The following is a 13,817-nucleotide window of genomic DNA, read 5'->3' on the forward strand; positions in this document are numbered from 1 at the left end:
ACCAGGAGAATGGACAGGGCTTGTAGCCCAGTCACAGCACGGACGCTTCCCAGCAGGTGAAAATGAGTGCATCGGGGCAACACCAGTCAGCACAGATAAATATCACCAAGAGAATATGGAGTGAGAACCAGAAAACAAGTTGTTTTATTTATATATAGAAAGTTGGAAACATGAAAACCGAAATCTATGGTTCAGGGATACACAGCGTGTGCAAAATGGGCAAAGCAACGAGGAACACCAAGTTCAGGAGAGAGGCAACTGTGCGGCCGAGCGCGGGGAAGGGTCGGGAAGGCATTCGGGAAGGCCTCAGTGATAAGTGTCATGTCTTATTCTTTTTTTTTCAACGTTTTTTTTTGTTTTTTTTGTTTTTTTTTTTTTTTTAATTTATTTTTGGGACAGAGAGAGACAGAGCATGAACGGGGGAGGGGCAGAGAGAGAGGGAGACACAGAATCGGAAACAGGCTCCAGGCTCCGAGCCGTCAGCACAGAGCCTGACGCGGGGCTCGAACTCACGGACCGCGAGATCGTGACCTGGCTGAAGTCGGACGCTTAACCGACTGCGCCACCCAGGCGCCCCATGTCATGTCTTATTCTTAAGCGGAGTTGGGTACACAAGTGTTTGAGACAGGATTCTCTTAAGTGTTTGCATATCTAAGCGATTTCATAATAATAAGAGAGACCGAGGCCCAAGGAGGGAATAAGTGGGGGTGGGAGGATAGGGCAGCTTTAAGAGACAGTAAATGGGCTGAGAATTGCTGGTCGGTCTATGCCAAGGCGGGTGAGTTCCAGGCCTTAGCAGCAGCATGTGCAAAGGCCCTGAGGTGGGGGGCGGTGGGGAGGCTGTTGCATGAGAAGTGGTGGTGGGCTAGCCGAAGAAGCGGCAGGGGCAATGGAGAGGGGTGGTGGGATGAGATGTTTGGGAGGCCGAAGCAAGGGGCATGGTGACAGGTTGTGCCGGGAGGCATGGGGACATCCAAGGTGACTCCAGTCCTTGCCTTGGTGGATTGGGGGTAGGGGTATTCCCTGAAGCACTAACTAAGCAGCTTCCCATTTTTACCTCTTGGACCAGCGAGATTACATGGCTTTGCTTCCACCGGTCGACGAGCCAGCCAGGACAGAGTCAATGCAATGAGATCTATGGGGCTGGGGCTGGGGTATCTTTGCCCACTGGGGTGGCCGGTAGAAAGAATCCCTGCGGATGGAAGCTGGGAGCGGAAATATTTTTTCTTTTTTTTTCTTGTACAAGGCATTGACGGTCACTGCCACGGGAGCTTGGGCTCTTCGTGGTGTTCGGTGTTGTTTTCCCCAAAATGCACCATGTGGCCCATGAGTCCTGGGAGCAGCTTCTCAGGAAAGAATTCTGTGGTCGGGAGAGCCTGGGAATAGTTGTCTCATGCTCCGTTGCAGAGACAAAATGCGCGTTAATAAGTTCATGGCTCAGGAGACATCCTGTGATAAATATCTTTGTTTCTCTTTACCAAACCTGGTGTTTCCTGAACTTATTTGACTTCAGGGGGAAAAAAAATTATTATTAGCAATTCGCAGACCACCTTTTAACATCGATAGAGGACATCTTTTGTTTTCACCTTCCCCGCATGCTGCTTTCTTCCAAAGCCACCACCAGATTTGCATTGGAAATGTTTACAGGACTCAGGTGGGGGCCAAGCTTGGATGTGACTGTGACCCAGGATGGGCCGATCATTATAGCCCACCTCCTGGCCTCAGTAATTGGTTGATACTGGAACACGTGACCCAATTCGGGCCAATGAGACACCTTCCCGAGACTTTTGGTTGGAACTCCTGGCAAAGAGAAGCTGTTTATCCATTGAGGGAGCCCGCTGGGGGGACGCAGGCTTGCATCGTTTGCAGGCTTCTGCTTGGAGAGAGCATGCCGGTGAATGAAGGCACCGCAGAGGAAAGCAGTGTGGACCAAATAGAAATAGAAATAGAAAAGTTGAGTTCTTGGGGCGCCTGGGTGGCTCGATGGGTTAAGCATCTGACTTCAGCTCAGGTCATGATCTTACTGCTCGTGAGTTTGAGCCCTGCATTGGGCTCTGTGCTGACAGCCCGGAGCCTGGAGCCTCCTTCGGATTCGTGTCTCCCTCTCTCTCTCTGCCCCTCCCCAACTTGCACTCTGTCTCTCTCACTCTCTCTCAAAAATAAATATGCATTTAAAAAAAATAAAAAAATAAAAAGAAAGTTGGATTCTGATAGCCCACCTAAGCACCCAGATCAGTGGTCCTGAAGCCATTGATTGCTTCTTTTTAAAAACAATTTTTTTAACGTTTATTTATTTTTGAGAGACAGAGCACAAGCAGGGGAGGGGCCGAGAGGAGAGAAACACAGAATCGGAAGCAGGCTCCAGGCTCTGAGCTGTCAGCACAGTGACGACACGGGGCTCGAACTCCTGAACTGCGAGAGTGTGACCTGAGCCAAAGTCGGATGTTTAACCGACTGAGCCACCCAGGCGCCCCATGGATCTCACTTTTCAAAGCCTTCTTATTCCGGGGTCCGTAGCCCCGAAAGGTATCCCCGGAAGAAAAGGGAGGGGATCCCGGTCCCTGGTTGCTGAGAAACTCAGAAACAGGTGTGGCTGGGGTCAGAGGCCTAAATATTATCGCCAACTTCTTTCTCCTCAGCTCTCCTTTCTGTGTGGCCCGTAGCTTTCGTCTCCTTGTGTGGTCATGTGACAGGTCTAGCGGCTCGGGACACAGACACCGTGTGTTTCCACACATGCCTGGGGGGGGGGGGGTGGGGGGCAGAGGTCCGAGCATCTCCAGCAAAAGCCCTACACTCCCTCTAACTGCCCTGGCTTGGGACACATGACTTCCGGAGCCAGTCGCTGGCCAGGAAGGTGTCCCGTGCCGACTGACTTAGGCCTGTGGTGTATACTCCACCTGCAATTCTGAGGTTCTGGAAATGAGAAGGCACCCAAGATTAGGGGCTATTGCTGGTAGAAGGGGGGACGGCTGTTGAGATGCATTTGTTCCACATTTATTGTGTGTGTGCCTCACTCATTCTTTCAGTGAGTTTCACAACATGCCTAGTGTCTAAGGTATGAGGGGCCCCTCTTGTGGAAAAAGAAAAAAGTGGAGACGCCTGGGTGGCTCAGTCAGTTAAGCGTCCGACTTGGGCTCGGGCCATGATCTCAGAGCTCGTGAGTTCGAGCCCCGCGTCGGGCCCTGTGCTGACAGCTCAGAGCCCGGAGCCTGCTTCCGATTCTGTGTCTCCCTCTCTCTCTGCCCCTCCCCCACTCTCTCTCTCTCTCTCTCTTAAAAATAAACATTAAAAAAAAGAAAAAAGGAAAAAGGAAAGGAAAAAGGTTCAGAGAGGTTAAGGATGTGCTTAAGGTCACACAGCAAATTCCAAAGTTATTTATGGAAGCGCAGCCTGCTTTGGGTGGGGGCAGGGAGGCGACGAACTGGTTAAAAGTTAGCACAAGAGGAGAAAACACAGAGGCAAACCAAAAGAGCCGTTCCACAGAGAGTGGAATTAGGCTCTGCACAGGGACTTTTGCTCAAACTCGAGGGACTAAGGCTCTGTCTCTCTTCTGGGACTAGTCAACAGAGGACAGAGGAGCCTGGAGTGACCAGAGGCCACCAGGGGAAGGGCACCCACGAGAGAGAAGGCAGCACGGAGGTGAGCGGTGCCAGGTCGAGGAGAAAGCTTCTTGGGAATGTGGGTTGAGGTCCTGGATCCGTCTGGGCCTGGAACTGGATCTACCCATGAAACGTTCAGTTACTGGAGTTACTAACACCCTCCCTCACTTGGCTCAGCTCCAGCTGGACTTCTGTGTCGTTTGCAAATGAAAGGGCCCTGACTCATCGAGACAGGATGCTGTGGCGCTTCGACCTTCAACAGGCCCACTGTCAGCCACTTACGTGTGTCGTGCCCTGCCATGCACTCCACGTACGTTTGGTCCTTACTGTGACCCCGAGTAAGTTCTTATTGCCACCTGTGTACAAACGGGGAAACTGAGGCTCGGAGAGGGCACCGTGGCCAGACCCAGCAGGGCGCTGGCGCTCCCTCCCTGAGTGCCCAGGCAACCCCTGTTCCCGAGTGCCTCCTCTGTGCCCACCAGGTCCCTCCTCGGGCCTCTGTCCACCTCTGGCCCCGAGCGGGGTGGGCCACTCAGAACCCCCCCCCCGCCGCCCCCGCCCCCGGCTGGGCATCTCCTGGGGCGGCGGGGACTCCAGGGCTGGGCCTGAGCACAGTCCTTCTTCTCAAGGACACAGGGCTTCGTAAGCCCAGCGGGGGGACGCTTGGGGCATCTGTGGCGTCGTGGGGGCTCTGAGAAAGATGGGGAAGGGGAGGCCTCTGGTCTCCTTCCCCCAGGGCCCCTCTGGCCTGGGCCCGGCGGCCCCCCCTTCCCCTCCCCCCTGCACCTGCACGGGCGGCCCCCTGAGCTTTCCTCACCTTCTCCCAGCTGGCTCCCACACTCGCCAATTTCTTTTTGTTTCCGGATGCTCCCCAACACCCCGTGCCTCACACCCCAACCCTGATCGCCTCCCTCTCCCGCTTGCCGCTTTCAGTTTTGCCTCAGCTCTGGGGCTCCTCTCTTGCCTCCTTTTGGCTCTGTGTCTTTGGGGCACCCTCCCCTTTCTCTCTCTCTCCCACCTCTGTCTGCCTCAATCTGTTTCTCCTCTGTCTTGGAATCTCTATCTCTCATCCGTCTCTCTGTCTCTGTGCGGCTCTCTGTCTCAGAGAGTCTCTCTGTCTCTTTCCTCTCTGTGCCTCCGTCTGTCTCTCATCTCTCTGTGGTTCTCTGTCTCTCTCTGTGATCTCTCTCTTGTTCTCTGTCTCCCTCCTCCTCTCCCTGCCCCTCCCTCCCCACATCCTGAGTTGTCTTTGGGGAACCGGAAATTTGGGGGATCAGAGAGATACTGGGAGGCTCAGCTGCTGCCGCCTAGAGATAATGCGTGGGGGGGGGGGGCGCTGGGGCTGGATGGGGGTGGGGGAGCCCAGAATCCCCTGCGTCTTCCTCCTACCCTGGTGCACGCAGAGACAGGCAGAGGAATTATGTCCCCTCCCCGGGCCTCGGCGTCCCCTTCTGCGGAGTGGGTCCGATGAACCACCTCCCTCGTGGGGTTGGTGCGAGCGAGAAGAGAAGTTAATGGAGAAGTTAATCGAGCAGCCTGGCCAGAGCAGGGGCTCAGGGAGATTGGGGATGAGGGACAGAAGCGAGGGCATGTGCAGGGGAGTCGGGGGGTGAGGCTGACTGGGACTGAGAGGGGCTGAGGGGAGCGTGGCTCCCAGGTGCTCCTGAGCCCGTCTTTCCCCCTCCCTGCACCTCATTCGTCATCCCCTCTGTACCACAGTGGGCTTCCGCGTTGAACACCTGCTTGGTGGCACTTTCTCTGCCACACGTCCTGTCTATAGTCCCTGCTTGAACCCTCACAACACCCCTGCGAGGTGGGTACTGTTATTATTTTCCAGGTGGGGAAACTGAGGCACAGAGAAGTTGAATGGCCTGCCCAAGATCACGCAGCTGGGAACCCTCCACGGGACAGGACTCTGAATTAGGCCGGTCGTGGCCCAAGTCTGGGGGTGCCATATATGTGCCCATTTGAAACAGAGGCAGCGTTAACGACCACCCCCCCCCCCCGACCTTAAATCCCGGGGAGAGAAAGGCATTTTCTTCTCAATTCTGATTCTGGTTACAGAGAAAGGCTCTGTGGGAGTGCGACATGTAGTTGCCTTTGAAATGACTTTCCGTGTAAAAAGGAAATCATTTTAAAGAAAAGTAATGAGAGACTTGGTTTGGGCAGTTTATGGATGTGGTAAGAGTCCTACACGTGGATTCGGAATCGAGTCTTAGGAACCCCAGAGGGACCGAGAACGCTTTCCTGGCTCTGCCGACGTCCCTCCCAGCCAGGCAGAGCTCTCAACCGCCTGCCCAAACCACGTGGCCAGTCAGCGGCGGATCTGGGACCCCAGTGGCCACCGCACGGGCCGTAGGGATGATCAAAGGGCCACCAGAGCCCCAGAGACCGTCCGGTCCTTCAGAGATCCTGGGAGCAAGCCGTAGAAAGCAGCTGGGGCTGTCTGATTCAGAGACTCTGCAGATGGTGGGCCAGGCCCAGAGGATCATGGGAAAGGGCCAAAGTGGGCTCAGAAGACCAGCAGGAAGTGAGGGGACAGTCCTGCCGAGCAGGTGCCCGCTGTGTCCAGACACTCTCAGCCCAGGCAGCAAGCCATTGGCTTGAGCCCCAGCCGTCCTCCCCCCTCCCAGGCCTCATGCCCAAGAGCGGGGGAGGAGGTCCTCCCCGTAAAGGAAGTGAGCCCCCCACCGAGCCACACATGGTAAGTAAGGGCCTCCAGACCCCTGACCCGGAGCCAGGAGCCCCTCCCCTCCAGGCCTGACTTCTGCTCAGCCCTGCGCTTGCTTGGAGCTCCTTCCCCGCTCTGGGCCTCAGTACACCCCTCTGCCGAGTGGGGGTGATGGCGCCCAAGCAGATCCGTGGCTTTTAAATCATGCCAGGGACCTAATTCAGAGATCCAGCAGCCGGTGGGTGTGTGGAGACAAATATGAGACTTTGAGGACCTCGGTCGACCCAGGCTTTCTCTAGGACAATACCGTTTCGCGTCCTGATGAGTTTTTTCTAGCCTGAAAGAGAGAGTGACACATGTGAACTCACAAAACAAGTTTATGCTGATAAAAGACCGGGTTTTATCTGTTTCGTGCACACGGGGCTGCTGGTGGCACGCCAGCCATCCTCCCCGGCCGGCTCCTGAGTCAGGCCTTCCTGCTCTCGCCCCGCTGCGAGCCAGCCATGCAGGCCCCTGTCTCCAGGCCTTTGCACCACTCTCCCTCCTCCTGGAGCTCTCTCCCGTCCTCACAGGCCCCGGATCTTCTGACGCTGGGATCTCAGATGAAGTTCCCCTTCTCAGAGCCCTTCCGGTCTGCCCCATGTAATCTCGTGCCCTTCCCGTCACCCTGTATCCTGTAACCCCATCGAATTGGTATCGTGAGCGCTGATCCTTTCACGCATTCAGCGTCTGTCATCTGTTCCCTCTAGGCTGCGAGCTCCCCACTCATCTCTGTCACTCCGGGGCCTGGAGCTCGGCGTGCGGTCGGCGCCTGGGAAGTGTTGCTTGAAGCAAGTGAAAGACAGCTCGAGCGGAGCATGTCAGGCCCTCCGTGATGAGCTCCCCACAGTTCTTGCAGTCCCAGCAAAGGATACCTGCCCGGCCCCCGGGGAAGCACTGTCTAAAGGAGAGATTGCAAACTGGCGGCCCACCGCAGTGTTTAATTTTTTTTTTTTTATTGTGGTAAACACACACACACACACACACACACACACACACACAGACACAACACAAAATTCGCCATCCAATCATTTCTCAGGGTACAGTCGAATAGCGTGAAGTGTATCGTTGGGCAACAGATCTCCAGAACATTTTCTTCTTGCAAAACTCCAGCTCTGTACCCATTAAACAGCGCCTCCCTGGGCCCCCCTCCCCCCAGCCCCTGGCAACCACCGGTCTACTTTCTGTTTCTATGCATTTGAATACTTGAGGTGCCTCATATCATGGGAATCGTATGCTATTTGTCTTTTTGCGACAGAAAGCTTAGCGTGTCCCCAAGGCTCATCCATGTGGTGGCACGAGACATGATTTCCTAACTTGTTAAGGCTGCATAATATCCCATTGAATATATATATATATATATATATATATATATATATATATACACACACCACGTTTTCTTCATCCGTTCATACTTTCGTGGACTCTAAGCTCGCTTCTGCGTCTCGGCTATTGGGAACATAATGCTGATATGAACACGAATGTGCAAATGTCTCTTTGAGATTCTGTTTCCGTTCTTCGGGGTGTATTCCTACTGGCAGGGCAGAAGGGTTCCAATTCCTCTGCATCCTTGTCAATGCTTGTTATTTGCTATTTTTTTTAGAGCAGTCATCTTCGTGTCGATGAGGGGATATCTCGTTGTGGTTTTAATTTGCATTTCCCTCATTATTAGTGATGTTGAGCACCTTTTCATGTGCGTGTTGGCCACGTGTATATTGTCTTTGGAGAAATGTCTGCTCAAATTCTTCGCCCATTTAAAAAAATCTAGTTGCTTTTTTGTTGTTGAATTGTGGGAGCTCTTTATATATTCGGGATATTAACGCCTTTTCAGATGTATGATCTGCAAATATTCTCTCCCATTTTGTGTGTTGCCTTTTCACTGCATTGATTTTGTCCTTTGATGCACAGAAGGTTTCATTTATTTATTTATTTGTTATTGATTTATATATTTTTTTAATTTTTTTTTAACATTTATTCATTTTTGAGACAGAGAGAGACAGAGCATGAACATGGGAAGGTCAGAGAGAGAGGGAGACACAGAATCCGAAACAGGCTCCAGGCTCTGAGCTGTCAGCGCAGAACCTGATGCGGGGCTCGAACCCATGAACTGTGAGATCGCGACCTGAGCCGAAGTCACTCAACCTACTGAGCCACCCAGGTGCCCTGATGCACAGAAGCTTTTAAGTTTGATGTAGTCCCATGTATTTGTTTGTGCTTTTGTTGCTAAGCCTTTTGCATCATATCCAAGAAATCATTGCTAAATCCAACGTCATGAAGCTTTTCTCATGTTTGTTTCCCTCTGCCTAGGATTTTTATAGCTTTAGGTCTTTTTTTTTAATGTTTATTTGTTTTAATTTTATTTATTTTTGAGAGAGACAGAGTGTGAGTGGGGGAGGGGCAGAGAGAGAGGGAGACACAGAATCCGAAGCGGGCTCCACGCTCTGAGTGGTCAGCAGAGACGTGGGGCTCGAACTCACGAACCTCGAGATCACGACCAGAGCCGAAGTCGGATGCTTAACCGACTGAGCCACCCAGGTGCCCCTAGTTTTAGGTGTTATAGTCGATCTTAATCCATTTTGAGTTATTATTTATTTATGTATTTATTTTACATGTGGCTATCCAGTTTCCCCAACACCATTTGTTGAAAAGACTGTCCTTTCCCCGTTGAGTGGTCTTGGCCCCTTTGTCAGAGATCATGTGACCATGTATGTGAGGGCTTATTTCTGGACTCTATTCTACTTATTCTATTCCGTTGGTCTATAGGTCTGTCTTTTTTTTTTTTTTAATTTTTTTAACGTTTATTTTTGAGACAGAGAGAGACAGAGCATGAACAGGGGAGGGTCAGTGAGAGGGAGACACAGAATCAGAAACAGGCTCCAGGCTCTGAGCCATCAGCACAGAGCCCGACGCGGGGCTCGAACTCACGGACCGCGAGATCGTGACCTGAGCTGAAGTCGGACCCTTAACCGACTGAGCCACCCAGGCGCCCCTATATGTCTGTCTTTATGCCAGCACCGCACTGTTTTGATTACTGTAGCCTTGTAATAACTTTGAAATGGGGAAGTGTGAATCTTTGAACTTTGTTGTTCTTTTTCAAGATTATTTTGGCTATTCGGGGTCCCGTGAGAGTCCGTATGAATTTTATTTGTTAAAACATTATTTAACACATTTTTTTAAAAAATGTTTATTCACTTTTGAGAGAGAGAGAGACAGAGAGACAGAGCAGGGAGAGAGGGAGACCCAGAAACCGAAGCAGGCTCCAGGCTCTGAGCTGTCCGTACAGAGCCCAATGTGGGGCTGGAACTCACAAACCAGGAGATCATGACCTGAACTGAAGTCGGATGCTTAAGTGACTGAGCCACCCGGTGCCCCTCCAGGAATGGACATTTTAGATTGTTTCCAATAATTTACCAAAAAAAAAAAAAGGTGCACTGAAGAGTCTTATACATAAGTCATTTAGCATATGTGGGAGTATCTCTGTATAACGAATCCCTAGAAGCGGAGTCATTTGGTCAAAGTGAACAAGCATGTGTGATTCTGATAGATGTTGCCAAATTCCCCTTTGGGGGGGGAGCCAGCCGACACCCCCACAAGCAATATCCGACAGGGCCTGTCTCCCCACATCCTTGCCAACTCAGAGTGCTATTGAACTCTTGAATTTCTTGCCCAACTGTCGGGTCAAAATTGGCATCCAAGTGCAGTTTTTTTTTTTTAATTTTTTTTTTTTAACGTTTATTTATTTTTGAGACAGAGAGAGACAGAGCATGAACGGGGGAGGGGCAGAGAGAGAGGGAGACACAGAATCAGAAGCAGGCTCCGGGCTCTGAGCAGTCAGCACGGAGCCCGACGCAGGGCTCGAACTCACAGACTGTGACATCATGACCTGAACCGAAGTCGGACACTTAACCGACTGAGCCACCCAGGCGCCCCCCCAGTGCAGTTCTAATTTGCGTTGCTTTTGTCATGAAGAAGAGACAAAAGTCATCTGTATTTTCTGCGATCCCTTTGTGTCCATTGTCGTTTTTTCGAGTAGTTTTTTTTTTTTTTTTCGTGTTTCTTCCCAGGAACACTTTATATATTAGGAAAATCAAGTCTCTGTGGGTGATTTGAGGGAACAAACGTATTTTCCCGGTTTGGCTCTGTCTATACCCAAGCAAGCAAGCAAACACAAAGACCTCGGAAGTATAACATACACAGCAAAGCACCAGATCAGAAGCGGGAAGCTTGATGCATCGTCACCGAGGGAACCCACCTCTGTCACTTCTCGATCGCTGCTTTATCTCGCTGGGGCTTTTGCCTGGAGAAGTTTTGTATTTTTACCTAGTGGTTTATGGTTTTCATCTAAATTTTCAGTGTGATTCAGTGTAAGGTGTGATCTCTGGCACAGCCGCTTATTTATTTATTTATTTATTTATGTATTTATTTGTTTATTATTATTATTTTTGCCCAGATGGCAAAGCCTCGTCCCGCTGCCGTTTAGTGAATACTCTGTATTTTCTTTGCTAGTCTGAAATGGTGCCACGGCCTCAGACTTCCCTGGTCTGTGTTTTGGATTTTTCTGCTCCCTTTGCTAACATCTGTCTGTTCTTGGGCCACGTCAGTTGGTGATCTCTGATTTGGGGACTTAGCGGATGCCTCTGTGCTGTTTTACACGTAAGCTGTAGCTGTTAACAGCTTGGACCCTCGAGCCCTCCGTTTGAATTACAGACTCGAGCAGCAAGGGACTTCATCGCTCTGCCTCCGTTTCTTCGTCTATAAGGTGGGGATAATAACAGTACCGACCTCCCAGGGTGGCTGGTAGGATTAAATAATTTAACGAATTATGTAAAGTGCCTAGAACAGTGTCTGGTATATAATACACCCTAACCGTTACCCGGTTTGTTTGTATTATTTCAGGCCCCTTAAAATTTTTTTTTTATTTTACTTTTTTTTTTTTAATTACATTTCTTTATTTTTGAGAGGCGGAGCGTGATTTTTGAGAGGCAGAGCATAATTTTTTTAAATTACTTTTCTTTATTTTTGAGGGGCAGAGAGAGAGGGAGACGCAGAATCCAAAGCAGGCTCCAGGCTCTGAGCTGTCAGCACAGAGCCTGACGCGGGCCTCAAACCCACAAACCGAGAGATCATGACCTGAGCCGAAGTCAGACACTCAACCGACTGAGCCACCCAGGCGCCCCATTTCACTCTTTTTTTTTTTTTTTTAAAGTAAGCTCTGCGCCAGACGTGGGCCTTGAACTCACGACCCTGAGATCAAGAGTCACAGCCCCCACCGACTCAGCCAGCCAGGGGCCCCGAAGGCCACCTTTAATCCTCCCGTCAGCTCTGTGATGTGGAAAGGATCGTTGACCCTATTTATGGATGAAGAAACCGAGACTTGGAGCCGTGAAATGACTCGCCTGGGGCTTTGGGGGGCAGCGGGCACCGGTTTTGACAGGGGCCTTCCCATTCCTGCGCCGCCTCCCATGGGTGTAAGGGGCCTCCTTTTCCTCCCTCTCCCCCAGCCCAGCGGTGGCTGTGGCTGATCCTCAGAGAGGAAATGTCACCTGAGGCCCCGGCTGCAGGGGGATGGGATGAGGCTTCACCAGGCAGCCTCTGCAGCAGGTCCCGTGTGAAAAGGCCTAGGGGACCCGGGGTGGGGGTGGGGGGACTGGGGCCTCAACAGCTCAGTCCCTTCCTCCAGGGCCTACTCAGCCGCTGCAGGGAAGCCGGGTCTCCAAGGAGGCAGGCGCCTGCTCTGGGCATCCCCAGGGCCCTTGAAAGAGACCTCCAGTCTGCCATGCACCGCACCGGCTCTGTGACCGGACCTCTCTGGGCCTCGGCGCTCTCATCTGTGAGATGGGCCGGTCGCAGTACATCTCAAAGCAGAGGATGGGGGCGCGGCCGCATGGCGCGGAGGGCTGATGGCGGCCTGTTCACTCGAGGCGGTGTGTTCTGTTTTCTGCCACCTCCCCCCGCAACGCAGAGCCCAAACTGCCAGTTCAAAGGCTTGTGCCAGGTGCGAGGCAGAAGGGACTGGGGAGGGAAGGCCAAGTGCGACCAGAGAGGAGAGGGGATGGGGAGAGAGTGTTGGAGTTGATGGAGGTTTTCCTCTCTACCTCTCCTTGAGGCTCGCCCCGCCCCGGGGTGAGGCTGGGCGGAGGGAGGGCGGAGGGAAGGGGTCCCCAAGGAGTTTGCAGCCTCTTTTTTTTTTTTTTTTAAGTTTATTTATTTGTTTTGAGAGAGAGAGAGAGAGAGAGAGAGAGAGAAGGAGGTGGGGAGGGGCAGAGAGAAGGAGAGAGGGAGAGAATCCCAAGCGGGCGCCTCACTGTCAGCATAGAGCCTGACGTGAGGCTCGAACACAAGAACTGTGAGCTCGTGACCTGAGCCGGAAGCAAGAGTTGGACACTTAACCAACTGAGCCACCCGTGTGCCCCGAGTTTGGTGGCTTTGAGGGAAAGGGGAGTCCACAGCCCCTCCACGGCTGGATTTGCTAGGCATCCCCTAGTCGCACTGCCAGATTTGGCAAAATAAAAATTCCAGATCCAGGGGCGCCTGGGTGGCTCAAGTCGGTTAGGCGTCTGACTTCGGCTCAGGTCGTGATCTCGCGGTTCGTGAGTTCCAGCCCCTCGTGGGGCTCTGCGCTGACCGCTGGGAGCCTGGAGCCTGCTTCCGATTCTGTCTCCCCGTCTCTCTGCCCCTCCCGTGTTCATGCTCTGTCTCTCTGTCTCTCAGCAATAAATAAATGTAAAAAAAAAAAAAAAATTAAAAAAAAATTCCAGATCCAACATTTGGGACGTACTCGTACCAAAAACATTATTTGTTGGTTGTCTGAAATTCAGATTTACCCAGTGTCCTGTGGTTTGTCTAGCCAGCTACCCACAGGCATGGAGGGGACAGGGCAGAGAGAGAAAACGGGAGGGCATCTGGGGGGGGAAGGGGGTGGGGGTATCCTTTGCATAGTGAAGAGGCCTTCCAGAAGTTTTTGCAGGCTCTGACGGGGACACAGAAGGTAGCTGGGAGGAATGGCTGGCTGGAATGGCTTGCCACCAGGGAGGCTCGCTCTTCTCGGGGGTGATGTGACCTTGGAGCTGAGGGCTGGTGCCCAACTGGGCGTCGAGCAGGAGGCCTGAGGAACCACAGCAAGAGTGAACGTGAGGAAGCCTTGAAGCTAAAGGGAAACCACAGCACTCGGGTGGCCCCGCCACCGGGGCAGGTGGAAGGGGATGGGGGATGGGACTGAAGCGTCAACCAGCCTCAGCTCGGTCCAAACCTCCCCCAACCCCCACCTGTCTTATCACTGTAGCGGGCTCCTACTCACCCCTCATCGGCCCTGTGGGCCTGGGGTCCTCAGGCCAGCCCAGAGGCAAGCAAAGGGGGAAAACACCATGTCCTACAACTCCTGGGACTCAGAGCCTTCAAAGTGACTGAAAAATCACCGGTTTGGACTGAATTTCCCCAAACGTATCTTGATTATGTTGTCAGAGGCAGTGAGGAGCCAGAGTCAGGAAAAAGACGTTCGATCGGTCGGA

The sequence above is a fragment of the Panthera onca genome, chromosome E3, assembly GCF_046562875.1.
Source record: "Panthera onca isolate mPanOnc1 chromosome E3, mPanOnc1 haplotype 2, whole genome shotgun sequence".
NCBI classification, from domain to species: Eukaryota; Metazoa; Chordata; class Mammalia; order Carnivora; family Felidae; genus Panthera; species Panthera onca.